Raw genomic sequence first — 17,455 nt, forward strand, 5'->3', positions numbered from 1 at the left:
GAAGAAGCATGGATTCTGGAGTCAGAATAGTTGCGTGACATTAGAGAAGTGCTCATCTCAGCTTCCCCATCTCTTAACAAAGAGACAAAACAGTACCAACATTCCCTACAGGTTGCTTCACTGTTCAACTTGGCAATGACTTAACTTCAACTCATCCTTGGTGAATGCACATCTTAATACTGTCCCTGTGGCCTCAGCAGCTTCTGCCTCACTGTCTGCTTTTCCTGCTATACCTGTCCTGCCCATCAATACTAAAGACAAAGCTCTCTGAGGCCCAGTTCATTTTTTTCTTTCTAACGGAGCTACTACTCCTAAAATGTTCATTCTGTTTTTTTTAATTATTATGCTATGTTAATCCCCATACATTACATCATTAGTTTTAGATGTAGTGTTCCATGATTCATTGTTTGCGAATAACACCCAGTGCTCCATGCAGTACGTGCCCTCTTTAATACCCATCACCAGGCTAACCCATCCCCCCACCCCCCTCCCCCCTAGAACCCTCAGTTTGTTTCTCAGAGTCCATAGTCTCTCATGGTTCGTCTCCCCCTCCGATTTCCCCCCCTTTATTCTTCCCCTCCTGCTAATCTCCTTCTTTTTTTTTTTTAACATATAATGTATTATTTGTTTCAGAAAATGTTCATTTTGTTATCACAGATGGGCACTTAGTAGGTTTGTACAGCTGATTTAATGCTATTCTTATATAGGTACTGCCAGATTTTCGTAAGTCAAGCGATGTGTATTCGATAGTGACATCCCTAACTTTCCTCTCAAAGGGCCAACTTTGAACATTTGTTTATTAGTTAAGGTATAAATGTTTTATACTGTCACCTAGTGGTGATTGCCTGTCCGCCAACAGCTTAATTTTGGCAGAATTCCCATTGTTGTATAAATGTTTGTATAATTATTTGAATACTCTAGTCAACCAATTTTTAATGAGTGGCTAGTATATGTCAAGTTCTGTTCCAGACACTAGAGCTACTGTAGAAAAAGAAAAAGAAAATCCCTGCCCTTTGGAACTTACTACATGCTATTACAATTTGTTCTCTTTTCTAAGTAACAATGAGAGGAAAAAATAGAAAAATAAAGAAACCTTTAATAATATGAAATATGTAAGAAGCATAATTTTATATAATTGAAATTTTATATAATTTTATATAACTAGGTGCTAAAAGTGGAAAATTTTAGACTTGGATGGGGCTAATGGACCTGAAGATGTTCCCCTATATGTTAAATAACAATATAAAATTCCAGAAATATATAACTAAGTGAAAAACATTAAGGACTTCACAATACATTTGTCTAAATGCACTGCACACACATACTCTAAATTATTTTCGACAGAGGTAGGTGTTAGCAGTTCTATGTGTATTCTAGAACTGAAAAAAAATAAATATAATGTGGACAATGTGAGCCAGATTTCTTTTCTTCCATGGGCAATAGTTATAAATCAGGGAAGGGTTATAGCTAGAATGAACCATGTAGTGTTGGGTTGGAAGTGGAGATATCAGTATTGCTATGATTTCATATGTGCATATATATAGCTAGATAGGGAAATAGACATAGGTGCATGTCTTTCTTACGTCCCTCCATTGAGAGGGCCTGGGAGCAAGAACAACTTAGTAGCAACAAGAACATCTCATGCCTAAATCTTAGTTTCTAAATATTAGTCTTTTTAAAAATGATTTTATTTATTTACTCTTTTCATCATGATAAGTGTACTATTTAATCCCCAGCCCCCTAAATATTATTCTTTAGTAAAATGAACTAGTGGTTTTTGGAGAAATGAGTGATAACAGAGTTGGGATGGAGAAAGTACACAATGAACCTAGAATAAGGAGCGATATCAGAAAGCAAGCAAGTGCTCAAAAAATAATGACAGCATGTTGGAAGGATACTGGAGCCAACTTGGAGTTCCTAGTGGCTGCATCAGGACAATTTGAGCAACAAAATAAATAAGGATAGTGGTGGAGTATAACCCATGGGATAAAATAAATTTTCATGAGCTTATACTAGTATAAATATATAACTGAATACAAAATTAAAGGAGACAAGGGATAGCTCTTCATTATATTAGAATTGCAATTAATAAATGAAGAAAAAGTGGAATTTAAAAAATGACTGTTTGGTGACTACTTTGGTAATAATTGTTGCAGGCAAGAATCATCAGTGGATCCTAAAATTAACAGGAAAAATATCATGAGACACAGAATATTTCCATAATTTCAAAGTAGTTGTCCCACTAGATACTTAGTAATTTTCAAGGGAAAAAATAGTAACTTTACGTGGATAAACCTGGGAAACATCATCTTAACCAAGTAATAGAGATAACAGTACCAAGGATGACATTGAAAAGATATACTGCGAACACATGATACCATTTCAGTAGTAGTCTTGTTGAAAATGCATAACTTGAATCTAATCACAAGCAAATATCAGACAAACCTAAACTGAAGGTGTACTACAAAATATCTGGCTGACTTACACACTTCAAAATTTCAGGATTATGAAAAACAAAGAACTGTCCAAAATGAGAGGAGATTAGAGGAGACTGAAGAGACGTGGCAACTAAATGCAATGGATAATCCTGGTTAGATCTTGGATTTGAAAAAGGACGTGAATGTGATAATTAGTGAAACTTGAATGAGGTTTGCATAATACTATTTTCAATTTGTCAATTTTCTTATTATGATTATTGCATTATGCATTTTATGTTTATGTGGAGGGTTAACTAGTGGGGTGGCTGGAGGAAGGGTATGTATTGAAATTGTACTATTGCAAGCATGAAATTATTTCAAGATGAAAAGTCTAAAAATTAGAAATACATTTTTAATGTTTTAATGAATAAATATTTTTATCTTATAAAATGGAATTTTCCCTTTCAGTTTTAATAAGATGTAAAACTTGTAAATTTGCCATTCTATTTTCATACATTCAAACCTTGTATGATTTTAGGAACTTATTTTGAGATTGCTTGAGATAACCTCCAGAGTAATAGAATCGTTAATAATGACTAATTGAGTAACATTTTTTTTTTACAACAGGTACAAAGCTAACAGACAATTTAATTAGAAAATTATAACTGTATTCCAGTTACAACTGCAGTTATAATTTACTGTTGATCTGTGGTTTTCAAACTTAAGCTAGTACCAGCTGGAGGGCTTGTTAAAATGAAGATTTTTGGATCCACCCTCCTGAGTTTCTGATTCTGTAGGTCTCTCAGGTGGAAGTAAAGAATTTGCATTTCTTTTTTTTAATATTTATTTATTTATTTATTTAAGAGAGAGAGAGCACAGAGGGGAGGGGCAGAAGGAGAGGGAGAGAGAGAATCTTAAGCTCCACACCGAGAGTGTAGCTTGACACCCGGCTCAAACCACAGGCCCTGAAATCATGACCTGAGCTGAAACCAAGAGTCAGATGCTAAATTCACTGAGCCACCCAGGTGCCCCAAGAATTTGCATTTCTAACAAGTTTTCAGGTGAGGCTGATACCACGAGTCCTGGGACCAGACTTTGACAAGCACTGGTCTAGATAATAGTTCAGAGTGTAGAATTAATGTATTGCCACATCTCTGTTATTTCTAGTGTATATAGTTAAATATGAAAGGCTCCTTTTAGCTCCATGGGGACCCAGTTGCTGATCTAGAATATAAATATTGCAGAACTACAGACTGTTTTCTTGGCGCCCTAGAATCCTAATGCCCAATATCGTGGTATTAATAGGTGGTGCTTTTGGCGTTTGAGTCATGAGAGTGGAACCCTCATGAATAGGGTTAGTGCCTCATAAAAGAGGCTCCAGAGAGATCCCTAGGCTCTTCCACCATGTAAGGACACTGCAAGAAGGTTCCAGCTGTGAACCAGAACTAGGGCCCTCATGAGAGTGTGACTATGCTAGCACTTTGATCTTGGACTTCTCAGCCCCCAGAACTGTAAGAAATAAAGGTTTGTTGTTTATAAGCCACCCTGTCTATAGTATTCTATCATAGCTGCCCAGATGGACTGGGACAAAGTCTGATACACAAGGAATCTGGAAATCCTCCCTCCTGTCCTTACAACAAGAAAAAGCTGGACAAACTGAAAATCAACAACTTCTTGGACCCATCGGAGAACTGAGGCTGCAGGACAAATTGTCAGTCTAAAATCTGGAGAGACAGTTTGATTCTGACTTAGGCATTGACCTTGCATCATGGTGCTTTAGAATAACCTTCCTTTATACTGAAGAGAGCCATTTTAGAATAGGTCATAGACATAGAATATTGGTTTTTATGTTTAGTTTGGCTAAATGATTTTTTTTTTTTTGCTAAATGATTTTCACTTTTTTTTTCACTTTTATATGTTTACAGTATTCTCGGGTCTGTGTGTGATTCTAAGATTCTTATGGTGTCCAAAGACAATATAAACAGCATTTGTTTTTAAATAACTATTGTAATGATGAACACCGGAAAGAAAGTTATGTTCTTCTATCCCTAGGAGAGCTGCAGCTTATTGACAAGTGGTGTGATGGTGGTAATTTAGAAGATGCCCTTAGTTCATTCATTCATTCACAAGGCACAGAACATTTTACTGGCCAAAGCACTTTACTGGTTGGTCAAATTTTCCAGCTTCGACCATTAGGGGCTCTTGCAATTAGCTCTTGTATTCCTTGATATGCTCATCTTTGTTTTGTTTTATTTTGTTTTGCTTTTCACTTACTTTTTGGCACTACAAGATACTCCAGGCTTATATTTTATATTTCCTGCCCCAGTCTAATAATTAGCCATTTCTCCAAGGAACCTGGTTCCTTCTATTTTAGAAAGGTATTAAAAATCAGCATGTGGATGTTAGGTATGCTCATTGCTACTGGGGTGTTGTTATTCTAGGCCTTATCAGATAATAAAGCAAGGAGAGATATATGTGTATATACTAACTTGTGTATATGCATATCTATAAATATTTCCATATTGCAAACATATGCATCTATATTAGGTTAAACATGAATTCATACTGATGTCTTCAACTCTAATTCAACTAATGTTTATAGGTCATTCTAGCCTTCTCTCCTCGCTTATATGTAAACTCCCACTCCAACAGTGAGAAATTGGCTCCAACCACCTGACTTAATTTTTAATTTAATTGGAATTACTTGTTTACTTAATTGTTCAATTCAAGTATACATGTACAGAGGTATCAGAATGATTAACCCTTACTCTCAATATGTTTAGCAACTGGATAAATGTTTTTTTTTTGCCTTTAGTTTCATAGAATCCATTCATTTCCAAGGTTACTTAGGTCAGTATGTCTTTCTCCTTCAGTGAGATTGTATTCATACTTTTGTAATACAGTTAGATTGTCTTGTCATCCACATTTCATCCTTGGATCCCTTGACTTCCGAAATGATTTAAGATTTGCATACATTAAGGTTCAGTCTTTGGTAAAGTTCTATGATTTTGAACAAATGTATAGTGTCTTGTATCCACTATTACACTATCATAGTGAATGGTTTTACCATCCTAAAAAATTCCCTGCTCTTCACTTATTCAAACCAACCCCACCCCACATGCCAGGAAACCACTGATCTTTTCACTGTCTATAGTTTTGCCAGTTCTAAAATGTCATATAATTAGAAAGAGACGGCATGTTTTTCAGGCTTTCACTTCACAATAGGCATTTAAGATTTACGCCTTTCATCTTTATCTCTGAGCAATATTCAATTGTATAGATGTTCATTTATAAATTAAAAGTTCACTTGTTTTATTTTTTGGTCAAATTCCATTGTATGGATGTACCAAAGTTTGTTTACCCTGTTAGGTATATCATCTATTGAAGGGGCTCTTGGTTGTTTCCAGTTTTTGGTGATAAAGCTGGTATAAACTTTTACAAATAGTTTTTTTGCATGGACATAGATTTTCAGATCAGTTGAGTAGAAGCCTAAGGGTGTAATAGCTGAATTATATGGCAAACCTATGCTTTGCTTTGTAAGAAACTGTCAAACTGTCTTTCAAAGTGATTGTGCCATTTTACAATCCCACCAGCAATAAATGAAAGTTCCTGTTGCTCTGCATCCTCCCCAGCAATTAATGTTGTCAGATTTTTTTATTTAGCCATTCTAATTAGGTGTGTAGTGATATCTTATTGTACGTCAGTTTACAATTCCTTATGACAAATGATGTTTCTTATGTGCATTACCTTCTTGGGTGAGATATATGGTTAGATTTTTGGTCCAATTTTAATTAGATTATTTACTTTCTTATTGTCGAGTTTTAAGAATTCTTTTTGTATTTTGGATACAAGTCCTTTATCAGATACGTGTTTTGCAAATCTTTCCTCCCAGTCTGTGGCTTCAGTCTCTTAAGAGTGTTTTTCATAGAGTAGAAGTTTTTATTTTTAATAAAGTCCAAATTACATTTTTCTTCCATGGATTGTTGCTTTTGTGTTATATCTAAAAACTCATTGCCAAACTGAAGGTCCCATAGATTTTTTTCCTATGTTTTTTTTTTTCTAGAGGTTTTATAGTTTTAGATTTTACATAAAGTTCTATGATATTTTTTGAGTTAATTTTTAAGTGTAAATTCCATGTCTAGGTTCTTTTTCTTTTTCTTGTGTATGAATGTCCAACTGTTCCAGCACCATTTGTTGACAAGAATATCTTTTCTCCATTAAATTGCTCCATCAGTATATTTTCTTGGATGCATTTCTAGGGTCTCTATACTGCTTAATTGATCTATTCATCTATTCTTTAGCCAATACCATGCTGTCTTGAATACTGTGGCTTTAAAATGAGCATGGAGATTGTGTCTTGTGTTTCTTACATCTTTTCCTTCTTTTTCCTTCTTTACCCTACTGTTGGCTATTCTAGGTCTTTTGTCTTTCTATATAAATTTTACAATCAATTTGTTAATTTCTACAAAATAAACTCAGAGTATTGTACTTTTCTGTATATATATCCTGTATATATTCTGTAAAATTTATACCTAAGTATTTAATAGATTTTTGGGGCTATTATAAATGGTATTTTTAAATTTTCAAATTAAAAATGTTCATTTCCACTTTATAGGAAAAATTGGCTTTTGTATCTTTCAACCTGTATCTTTGCAGTCTTTTTATAATTATTTATTTGTTCCAGGACTTTGGACTTGTAGACTACCTAAGGTTTTCAACACAGACAATCTGTTATCTGTGGAAAAGATAGTTTTATTTCTTCCTTCCCAATCTGTGTACCTTATATTTTTTTCCCTTGAAAAAAATCTTATTGCATTAGATAAGACTTATAATAAAATGTCAAATAGGGGTAGTGAGACAGGGCATTATTGCCTTATCCTAAAACTTAGGGAAAAGTGTCTAATTTTTCACCATTAAGTATGATGTTAGCTTTAAGGGTTTTGAAGGTGTTCTTTATCAAGCAGAAGAAGTTCCATTTATTCCAAATTACCTGAGAGTTTTTACTATGAATGGGAGGTGGGTTTTATTTTATCTTTGTCAATTAATATGGTCATATGATTTTTCTTCTTCAACCTCTTGATGTGGTGGATAACAATGATTGATTTTCAAATATAGAAACAGCCTTCCATATATGGAGTAAATCCCATTTGGTTGCAGTGTATAATTCTTTTACATATTGTTGTATGTAATTTGTTAACATTTCATTGGGGATATTTATATCCATGTCCATGAGATATTTGTCTCCAGTTTTTTATTTCTGAGAGGCCTTTATCTAGTTTTGGTATTGAGGTAGTAATAGCCTCCTAGAATGAATTAGGAACTGTTTCCTCTGCTTCTAGTTTTAAAAAGAGACTGTAGAGTTGGGATCACTTCTTCCTTAAATAGAATTCAGTAGAATTCACCAGTGAAACCATCTGGGGCTGATGATTTCTCTTTTGGGAAGGTTATTGATTGATTCAATTTCCTTAATAGATATAGGTCTATTTAGATGATCTATTTTTCTTTGTGTGAGTTTTGGTAGTTTTTATCTTTCAAGGAAGTGATACATTTTAATTAAGTTATCAAATGTATGGGCATATGGTTGTTTATAGTATTCCTTTATTATCCTATTAATGTCCACGTGATAAATATAATGACTTCTCCTTCATATCTGAATTTGGTAATTTGTGTCTCGTATTTTTCTCGGCTAGTCGTCTAGAGATTTATTGCTTTTATTCCATTTTCCAAAGAACCAGTGTTTGGTTTTATTGATTTTCTCTACTGTTTTCCTATTTTCAATTTCATTAATCTTTGCTCTAATTTTGTATTGTGTCCTTTCCTCTTGTTTTTGCTAAATTTGTTCTTCTTTCTTCGTTTTCTAAGGTGAAAAGTGGTTACTGATTTTAGATTTTTCTTCTTTTCTAGTATATGTATTCAATGCTATAAATTTCCCTCTATGCACTGCTTTTGCTGCATCCCACAAATTTTGATAAGGTATAATTTTATTTTCATTTAGTTCAAAATATTTTTAAAATTTTTCTTGAGAATTTTTCTTTAACTCATGTATTATGTGTTTTGTTTAATCTCCAAAACTTGGGGGTTCTCCAGTTATATTTCTGTTATTGATTTCTAATTTAATTTCATGTGGTTTGAGGAAACATACTTTGTATAATTTCTATTCTTATAAATTTGTAAGTTTTATTTTTTGGACCAGAATGTGGTATACCTTGATAACTATTCCATGTGTTATACACAAATGATGAATCATGGAACACTACATCAAAAACTAATGATGTAATGTATGGTGATTAACATAACATAAAAAAAAAAAGAATGTGCATTCTGCTGTTGTTGGATAGAGTGTTCTATAAATCTCACTTAGGTCAAGTTGATTGATAATGCTGTTCAGGCCATCTATATCTTCACTGATTTTATGCTTGCTTTATCTATCAGTACAGGCATTGAGATGTTTTTTTTTTGTTTGTTTGTTTGTTTTTTAAAGATTTTTTTTTATTTATTTATTTGACAGAGAGAGAGATAGCGACAGCAGGAACACAAGCAGGGGGAGTGGGAGAGGGAGAAGCAGGCTTCCCGCTGAGCAGGGAGCCCGATGCGGGACTCGATCCCAGGACCCTGGGATCATGACCTGAGCCGAAGGCAGACGCTTAACGACTGAGCCACCCAGGCGCCCCCAGGCATTGAGATGTTGACGTCTCAACTACAACAGCAGTTTTCTTTATTTCTCTTTACAGTTCTATCAGTTTTTGGCTGACATATTCTGATGTTAGGTGTATATGCATTAAAGGTTGTTATGGGTAATTGAGGAACTGATCACTTTATCATTCTATATGCTCCTCTTTATCCCTGATTTTTATTGTTCTGAAGTCTGCTGGTTCAAAATTAACATAGTAGATCAGCTTTCTTTTGATTATGTTACCATGTTCTATCTATCTTCATTCCTTTACTTTTAATCAGTGTAAATTCTTTATTTAAACTCCATTTCTTGTAGACAAAATACAATTGTTTTTTTTTTTATTATTATGTTATGTTACTCACCATACATTACATCATTAGTTTTTGATGTAGTGTTCCATGATTCATTGTTCGCGTATAACACCCAGTGCTCCATGCAGAACGTGCCCTCTTTAATACCCATCACCAGGCTAACCCATCCTCCCACCCCCCTCCCCTCTAGAACCCTCAGTTTGTTTTTCAGAGTCCGTCATCTCTCATGGTTCATCTCCCCCTCCGATTTCCCCCCCTTCATTCTTCCCCTCCTGCTATCTTCTTCTTCTTCCTTTTTTTTTTTTAACATATAATGTATTATTTCTTTCAGAGGTACAGACCTGTGATTCAACAGTCTTGCACAATTCACAGTGCTCACCATAGCACATACCCTCCCCAATGTCTATTACCCAGCCGCCCCATCCCTCCCACCCCCCACCACTCCAGTAACCCTCAGTTTGTTTCCTCACTGATATGAGGAATTCTTAATCTCAGGATACAATTGGGTTTTATTTTGTGATCCACTCTGACAATCTCGTCTTTTAATTGGCATATCTAGACCATTCACATTTAAAGTGATTATATTGATATCATTGGATTAATATCTATCATGTTTATATCTTTCTTTTCAAAATTTGTTGTTAGTTTTTGTTTCTTTTTCTCTCTTTTTCTGTCATCTCTGGTTTTAATTAAGCATTTTCTGTGGTTCCATTTTATCTCCTCTCTTAACATATCAATTGTACTTTAAAAAATATTGTTAGCTATTGCTCTACAGAGTTTGCATGTTTATTGTTTTTTAAAAGTACAGTTTTTAATTGAAGTTAACATACATGGGGAAAAGTCCAATAACAGTTTATAATTCAATGGATTTTCATGAAATGGACCACCTGTGTAATTAGCACAAAGATTAGGAAATAATGTTACTAGCATTTTAAAAAACCTCTTAGTGTCTTCCACCAGTCACTACAATCAAAGTAACTACTATCCTGACTTCTACTATCATAGATTAATTTTAACTGTTTCTGGATAAAATCTTTGGAAGTTTAGTTTTGTTCTTGTTACTTATGATGGCTTTTATTTAATTTACTTTTTTGAAGGATTTATTTATTTGAGAGAGAGATAGCATACATGCAGGGGTAGAGGCAGAGGAAGAGAATCTTTAGGCAGACTCCTCACTGAGTGTGGAGCCAGATGTGGTACTCAATCCCATGACCCATGAGATCATGACCTGAGCCAAAACCAGGGGTTAGTCACTTAACTGACTGAGCCACCCAAGCACCCCTATGCTGGCTTTTGAAGATGAAAGTTGCTCTTCTTGTATATGGACATTTCTGATTATTTGCTCATATCTGGTTGATCTTAATCTGAGATAAACCTGATTACTCAAATTGTGGATGTTTTTTTTCTGCAGAGAATTTATATTTACTTTTACTATGAGCTAAGTGGCAAGGCACCCTTCAGGGTTAATACAGGAATTTTAGACACAACTCCAGCACTGTGCTGCTGATTTCATGCTCAGTCTTCCTACTATAATGTTGAATTTTAGTTTGCTCATAAGATAATCTAGCCTCTTGGGTGTGTTAACTGGTTTTCAATAGACTCTTTCTGTGGGGAGAGGGGAGAGTGAGATGTTTTCTACATATCCTGTGAATCCAGTCATGCAATCAAAGCTCCCATTATGCATCCTTGAGTTGCTTTTTTGAAGAAGGTTCTCTTAAACTTTCTAGTTAGCCATAGCACTAGAAGCAGAAAGCCACATCAATTTTATTCTTAAAATATACACATCAATACAACACCTTTACCTTGATGAGTATTGATAGGAAAGTGAGCCAATATCATCACTACATATTTCTTAATTAACTGACTGAGAACTTAAAAATGACATAGTTTCCTGCTATTTTAGAAAATAATGGTCATATGAATATTTTGAAACAATTTTAAAAAGTATAAGACATGACATCATTTCATTTTACTTGGGATTAGTAAATTTAATACTCTAGCAAAATGGGATGCTCAGATGATTTTACTTGAGTCAAAGAAATCGAGATTTCAAGGACTATCGCTGTTTCAAAATTCATGTATATCTGTTCTACAGAAACACATGTGCACATAAATATACTCAGAAATATAGTTGTCTTTGTAAACCATTCTCTACTATTGATCCTCATGGAACTGCTCTATCATCTTGTATGTGGGGGTTTGTTCCAATCATCACACTGAATTATAAATTAATGGCTAAAATGACAAAGGTTTGATTGGTTAATTGCTTCATTATACCTAGTGAGGTTGTTCTTAATAAATTATGCTGTATGATATGTTAAGCAATTTGGATGTCATGCACAAATGTTTAAAACTTTGCCCTGAAGATTAACTCAAGCTAAAAAAATCACAATAGTGTCACCCCCGTGCTGGTGTTCTGCTTTTCCAGGCTAGCAGGATGACCAAAGTGGACAGTTTTAAATTGAATTGCAAAAGAAGTATTTTTGCATATAAGTTGAACACTTCATTTTTTAAAAATTGACTTTCATTTCCAAACTTAATATAAACTATAAAGAGAACTTAAAATTTTGGAAACTCTAAGTGGTTACAACTGCTTTTTGATCAAAAAACCTAATTAAAGAGTTTTCTAAAAACTTGGGAGATGTTCATTTGAAAAGATAAACGAAAAGGGAAGTTCAAAACTTTTTTCCGCTTTGCTTTTCAGTGCCTATTAGTATAGTCCCAGGGAAATTAAGGTAGCTATTTCTTCAGCTTCTCCTTTTCCAAAGGACAGTATTTTAACATTGTTACAACTACTTTACAGATTCTGATGTTTGAACTCAGATGTCTCCCCCGTGAAAACTATTTATAGAGTCTGTGGTTTTAGGCAAGAAATCTTTGTGTCTTTTCTTCTCACTTTTATTCTGCAGGTTAAACAAGTGTCCTAGAATGATTAATAATGTATTATAAATAAAATATAATGGTCAGATGATGATGGTTATGATATTAATTGGTTTACTCAACAGAAATCAGAGTAAAAACTGGAAATCTGGAAAAGTATAATAGGAATTGGGCAGAAGTGGATTGCTCCCTCTTTCCAAAAGAGTTTTTATTTCCTATGACAAAATAACTATTCTAAAAATAATGTAGAAATTCTACAATAGTACTGTCCACTGAGTTGAAGATGAATATGTGGATTACTGTTTTAAGATATATATTTTGGAAGAAAAGATAAGCCATATGGCTAGTGGGAAATAAAGCAATATTTGGGGCCAGAAAAAATGTATTTTCTTCTCTCATACAAGGGACATGAACACCAGACTGTTAACTTTGGACTTTACCATAGTTATAACAGCTAGATGAAAATGTTGGGTGGATGAATGTTGAATGAATCCATATGTGGCTGTCAAAATGTAAGAACTGGCTGTGCCATGGACTTGCTTGTACAGAGATGTGAAAGGTAGGAATTAAAGAGAAATTCAGCAAATCGATTAGGTTGTTGAATCTAATTTGTTCTTAGTTTGCACACTTAAATATTTATAGAAATTAACTTTTGCCCAATGCATCCTATTTAATGATGATCACACCAGACCTAAATATCAGTCAACTTGGGGCTGAACAACAAACATTAAATTTCTAATCTTTTTTTTTTAAGTTAGAAAATGGACTAAAGATACTGATATTATAGCTCACAAATAGAAAGAAAGAAATGTTTTTCGGTGTCTTAGTAATGACAGCATGAAGATCAGGACACTATTTTAACTCTCTCAAAAGCATTTTTTTTCTGAATCAAAGGATAGCTACAACATATTAAAAACAGGCTCTTTTCAAAATTATTTGGGAGAAGAGTCAATAGATGGAGGTCAACTAATAAAATCAGATTTGTGACACTTTTTGTATGTAGTCCCCAATTGCTCTATCCACACGAGCTGTACATTTCTGCTGTAACTTTGTTTCTCTGTTTTATTTTGAAAAGTTAACATGTTATATGTTAATCAAGATGCTGATTGAGTTGGCCATTTGCTTCCTTTACAAATTTCTGTTCCTTGGAAGAGTTATTAATAGACTGTTAAGCATCTGAATGCATAATGATGTTCAGAACTTCCAGGTTTCAAAGTGACAAGTACCATCTATCACAATGTCTAGTACAGCTAAAGGGCTCACATTGTCTTACTGACTCAACTCAGTAGCCCAAATGCCTATTCCATCCCTTCGATGACAGATGTGTTCATAGGCCATCCTCAAATTTTAGATTCCTATTTTAGCACACCTCCAGGTCCTGATCTAATCTAGAAGAGATCTAACCCAATGTTTTCAATCTTTTCTTTTTAAATTTTAGAGGATTTTAAAGCCCCATCAAATTTGGAACTCACTAATGATTTAGGTATAGTCAAGGATTGAGCCAAATGGCTTTGCCGTGTTTCTCAGGCTTTCCTATGATGTGTTAAACCAAAAGAAGCCCACTTTGGCTGTCCAGTGTCTGACATTCTATGCTGGTCATGGGGTATTAGTTTATATAAAATCAATATCTAAAAATGAAGGTTTTTCCTTTTGGGGGATGGAGGAATGTGGGTAGAGGTGATGTCATTCATTCTTATGGCTTTAAAATTCCTGTATTTATATCTTCAGCCCAGACTTTTCTCTGTAGTTCAAGCTTCTATATTCAAATGCCTACATGAACAACTCTCCTGGTATTTCAAATTTAACTTCTCTGAAATTAAATTCTTCCTGCCTCTCCACATCAACCTACTTCTGCTCCTACCTCAGCCTCCAACTCCAATCTGTTCCTCCTCAAACATCCTTCTCTAAGTCAATGGCCTCACAAACCGTACTACAAAAGCCAGAAGCCATATGGTCATCCTTGACTCAATCTTTTCCCTCACCTGCCACATGCAATACATCAGCGAGCCCTCTTCTATCTTTAAAACTTATCTGCCATCCAACAATTCTCTCTACCTCAACCGTTATTTTCCTAATCTATCATGACGATATCTCACCTAAGCTACTACAACTACTGCAAGTTTCCTAACTGGTCTTCTTCCTTCCATGCTTGTTCCCTTCCAGTCCTTTCTCTTCAGAATGGCCAGTGAAACGTAAAAACGCATATCATATCACATAATTCTCCTGCTTTAAATCCTTTATTAACTTTCTGCTGGATCAATAATAGAATGCAAACTCTTTATCATGGCAAGCACTGTCCTACAAGATCTGGCCACAGAAGACTATCAGACCTCCATTCCCGTACTCTACCTTCCACGCTCAGTAAGCTCCACTTGCACTGGCTTCTTTCTATTCCTCAAACGTGCCAATAACTCTTGCCGTAGGACTTTTGTGCTGTGCCTGTAGTTTCCCTTCCTGGCTGTTCAGATGGTTGATCCCTTTGTATTCTTGAGGTCTCATGATAAATGTCACGTACTCAGAGATCTTCCCTGAATTACAAAGTCCCCCCACTCTGCCACTGTTTTCTATTACGGCACCATTTTTCCCCTCTTAGCTTTCACTTCAAGTGCTATTTGCTTCCTTGTTTATTGTGTTTTCCTGAGAAAAATTTAAGCTCCATTGGATGAGTACAATGTATATATACATGTCTTGTTGACTACTTGAACCTTAAAGCCTATCCAAGTAATTGGCACTCAGTAAGTATTTGTTGAATAAAAGCATAATTACATGATGAAGGCTTTTTTATTCTTTGAACATTTATTTTATGATTACAGATATGTTGTTTGGACTATAACATTTTGCTGATGAATATGTGGTGTTGCATAAATATTTGTGATTGATATTAAAATATGAGTTTCCAGATTTTTCAAGTTGTCATACCCAAACTGACCCTGAGGTTGGAAGAAGTTTTACTTTCGTAACAAAATCATGTTGATTATAGCTGAAAATTTAGATTATCTTTAATTAAAATATTATTTTCTGATACAATACTTTCTGATTTCTTCTCCCCATAAATAGCAGGCAGGACCCTGGGCAGGGGTTAGGAGTTGGTGCTCACATATGGGGGTGAAGAGTCACTTTTTGGGGAGATATGCTCTTAGAGAGGTAAATCTGAAAAAGTGCCTTGGGGGAAATGCCAAATTAAATTCCACGCAGCCTGTCAAGTTAATCATACAGCTGAAGGAAAGGGTCAATATGACCCTCCAGGTGGAGCTGGGAAGACCTGGCTCTAGAAAAATGAAAAGGAGAGAAATGAGTCTAGGGTGAGTTGCTGAAGCAGATTTTAGATTTTTGTCAGGTGCTTATGCGCTTAAGTAGGAAAGATAGGGTAAAAAAAAATGTTGATTTAGATTGCATAATTAATAAAGAGAATAAGTAGAGAACAGAACACACTTTAGGTTCCATTGGAGGCAAGTGAATCTTCATGGCTCTGAGAAGCTTGACCCTTACAGTCCTGGGACTTTATTTTTTTAGTCCAGTGAGACTATTCTTTAAATAGTGATTTATTTACCTTTTCCTTTTTAAAAAAAATCTTTATAATCGCTTAATTTGTGTGTGGGTTTTTTTGTTTGTTTGTTTGTTTTGCTTTATTTTTTGTTTTTTTGCTTGTATACCAAATCCGGTTAATATAGCTGGGGGTTGGTGACATATTTGCTCTCATCCTATGAGTTATGTCTAAAGTGTTTTAATTTCCATACATTAGAATGCCAAGTATAATCATAAATATAACGAACACAGTACATGGTAAGGCCTTGGTCTGTCCTTAAGTGGGAACAAACTTCATCCAAATACCATCCAGCAAAAGCCAACAGGAATTGCTAAGGATTGTGCCTCCTGCTTATTTCTTCCTTTCCTCTCTTTCTCTTCTCTTTATTAATTAACTCGGTATCTATTTATGAAGCACTTACTGTGGGCATTGTTCATTGTGGTGGAGTTACTTAGAAAACAAGAAAATATAAACTCTCAAGGGTCTTCCAATCAAAATTCTATTTGAACAGTCAAACGTACTTATGTGAAACTATAAATATAGTACAAGGAGTGGTGTAGGTCATGTAATCTAAAACAGTATTTTCCAGACTATAGGTTGCCAGGCATCCTTTGCTGCTTCATAAATTTATTGGGTTAGGACTACACTTTACCAAATAGTAATGATAATAATAGGAGAAGATCAGGTAACTATCAGTGTGTATTCCATGTAATAAAATATGTTTTCTCATAATATTTTTGGAGGATAGATGTATGAATGCACTGTGTGTCAATGTAATGTATATGTCTTACTATGAGATAAGGTTAAAAAAATGGTTGAAAGACACTTACCCGGAGGAGTTTAGAGACACAGACTGTTTTAACTTGAGTAGTCGAGGAAAGAAAGCTTTACGGGTCTGAAAGTACTTGAATGAGACTTAGAGGAGATGAGATGACTCTTCAGATGAAAGAGTTACCAAAAAGAATCCAGAAATTGTGAATTGTTATAACCATAAGAGAAAGTGAACTCTATAGAACCAGCTTACTCTTGAATGAATTGACCACTCTAGGTTCAGCTATACTTCCAGAATCCTCTAGGAAACATTTAACTAACGTACAACACAACCTTGATCTCCCAACTTGGAATTATCCTCTATCTCTGATGCCACAAGGTAAACTTGTAATAGTGTTCCTGTGAGGTATACCACACAAGGGTGATTCAAAATTTCCAATTCCTTATTCCACATATCTGTTTAAGATATTGAAAAATTTTTTTCAATGTGAAAGGCCTAAAGATAAATACCTAACTTAACACATTTAAGGTGTTTTTTCCTCCCTGCCTCCCCCCACCCTTATATTAGATCCACTTGTGACTTCTATTAGACAGTGGACTCTCTGAGCTCTACTGGTCAAATATTTACTGGGCAAAAATTCAAGGACTCAGGACAACTGATTTATTTTAGCATTTTTTTAATACAAAATAAAGAAATAAAAAGAATAAAAGCAGTCCGGGTGGCCTCTAGAGAAGGGTAGCTGTTGTTGCAGGAATCTTGCAAGTTAATGAGAATTCACCCGGGACTCAAGAGCGACCGAGAAGGGAGAAAGGAGGAGACGGGGTGGGAGGGTGGGGGGGGGGGAGGATAAAAACTCTTCCTTTGCAGCTGGCCCTC

The 17,455-nt window shown here is 34.9% G+C and overlaps 2 long non-coding RNA genes across 2 annotated transcripts in view; both read right to left on the reverse strand.

Annotated features, from left to right (window-relative positions):
- The window catches only part of LOC118552748 (uncharacterized), a 61,839-nt gene that overhangs the window by 42,164 nt on the left and 2,220 nt on the right, over positions 1–17,455 (reverse strand). The gene's annotated exons all lie outside the window — the stretch shown is intronic.
- LOC144379855 (uncharacterized) overlaps positions 1–17,455 on the reverse strand; it is a 29,375-nt gene that overhangs the window by 11,230 nt on the left and 690 nt on the right. The gene's annotated exons all lie outside the window — the stretch shown is intronic.

This window comes from Halichoerus grypus, chromosome 13, assembly GCF_964656455.1.
Source record: "Halichoerus grypus chromosome 13, mHalGry1.hap1.1, whole genome shotgun sequence".
Taxonomy (NCBI): domain Eukaryota; kingdom Metazoa; phylum Chordata; class Mammalia; order Carnivora; family Phocidae; genus Halichoerus; species Halichoerus grypus.